Source organism: Chionomys nivalis, chromosome 15, assembly GCF_950005125.1.
Source record: "Chionomys nivalis chromosome 15, mChiNiv1.1, whole genome shotgun sequence".
NCBI classification, from domain to species: Eukaryota; Metazoa; Chordata; class Mammalia; order Rodentia; family Cricetidae; genus Chionomys; species Chionomys nivalis.
This window is the reverse complement of record NC_080100.1, coordinates 5,980,947-5,983,159: the sequence shown is the minus strand read 5'-3', so window position 1 is coordinate 5,983,159 and position 2,213 is coordinate 5,980,947.

The window sequence follows — 2,213 nt, the reverse complement described above, 5'->3', positions numbered from 1 at the left end:
CATCTCCCTGTTGCCCCAGATCCCACACATATTTCTTAAATGTTTAAATGAAAGGTGGTTGCTCAAATGCTGTTCAGTTTTGTAACCATTTTAAGAATGAGAAAATTGAGTGTTGTCTTGAGTACCTTGTGGATTTGGCAGGAATTTGAGTTCAGGTAACTGAATCCCAAGTAGAGGTCTTTTCTTACCCACACACACCCCTGTAAATGTCATTTTTCCTCTGCCACAAAGCAATAACTTTTTAGTGGGAAAGTGGGAAGATTCATTTTTACTACCTGTGTAGCGGTGACAAATGGCCTTGGTGCTAATGACTCCCAAGATATGGTGCTTCCAATCTCTAATTGAAAAATTTACATTTATTGTTTATAAAACCCAGGTGTTGGATACAGCAATTTTTGCAGGAAAAAAAAACAATGTCTAATCTCTCTTGCCATATAAAGTGGATATTTTCCATATAGATTTCCAGCATACTGAACACTTTATTTACTCCAGCAGGATTATTTTCAATGAGCAGCCCATCTTTTTATAGCATTATACTCTTCTTATTCTTTGAGTTTACTTGTTCTGCAATATATGCTGCCCACATGTCCTTGCTATTGTGTTACATGGAAGGGAAAACTCTCTTCCATATAATAAGATGGCAAAATGCATTTGAGAAATTTTTATTCCATTGTTAATTCGTTCATAAGACTATATGCTAATTTGCATGAGGGCACCCAAGGTGGATGACGTAAACTCCATGATTCTGGAGTTTGACAGGTTGCCAAGTGTTAGATAAGGACAAGGAGCTTTAGGGAAGAACAAGGGATCAGTGACCTTTGCTGCGCACTTTATTTAGACACTGGATACGGGTACAGCCTGAAGTCTCCTGGGAGAGCTCTGCACTGTTTCTCCTTCCCATGATGCCCAAGTCAACCCTGTTTCTCCTTCACTCGGCGGCACTGTATACATCACAGGTGTGAGCAATGCGGAGCCACGATCGCCTCCTTCAGAGTCCGGTTGGCTCCTGTACCAGGCGCTGGCGTCTTCTCTCTGCTCACTCCTTTGAAATATTAGGTCTCTTTTCTTGAGATGTTTGTGACTTGGTGTCCATGGAATACTGGTTTAGTATAATGAGTCAAAAACTCTTCCTTCTATAATATTTGGTAGGCTCTTTTTATTTTTTAAAAAAGCTTTCTGTTATTGATATTTTTGAATGTATGTGCATTGGGAAATAAGTGCTGGTGAGAGCAGGTACTCACGGTGGCCAGGAGTGTCCGGTCCCCCAAGCTGGAGTCAGAGGCAGTTAGGGGCTGCTCAGCATGGGTACTGGGACCTGATCATTGTGGATGCTGGGAAACTGACTTGGGTCCTCCGCAAATAGCAGTATGCACTCTGTCTAGCTTCCCTAAAGAAGTCCGTAAAGGGCTGTTTTTAAATTTTCTTAAGTGTTTAACAGAAACTATTAACAAGCTCAACATGCCCAGAACTTCTTTGTATGGCAGTCTTTAAAATAATAAATCCAAACTTCTTATTTATTTTAAAGACATCCACATTTTTTAATTCTTCCTATACAATCCCTTATGACACTCTGTCTTCCTTGGAACTTGTCTGTTTCATGTTCACTGTCTGGTTTGTGGCCCCTTACACAGTAAGACTCTGTTTAAACACAATAAAATGAAACATTTGATTTCTTGTTTTTTTAAAAATATCGAAACAACCTTGCTGACCAAACATTGAAAGATCGGAACAAATTTGTTAATTACACTCTCCCTTAAAAGAGCTTTTTTGACTTTTCTTTGCTCTCCATGTGTTTGTCCATCTTCTCCTGGTTTGTAAAGGACGAATGTAAGCTGGGGCCCGGAGAGCCGTCGTCTGTTGTCGGTGCTTGCAGCCCGAGTTTCCCTTCACTTAATGCAGTTGCTGAATTTTGTGTTTGCTTGTCACAAGTGTTTTCCAATTTCAGTTGTAGGAATACTGAGCACTTCAATAACTGCTTCTGGGGAAACTGAATGTCCACAGCAGAAAAATAAATTTGACTCTTATTTCAGACAAATCAACTCAAAATTAACTAAATATATAAGCATATGTTGTGACATCTTTCAGTCATGGTAATCATTTAAGAATACTTTATCTAATTCTTTTTTTTTTTTGCCTTTAATTTTTCAAAATTTATTATATATAAAATAAATTATGTAAAACTATGTGTATTTAAATATATAGAAGAGGGCAGC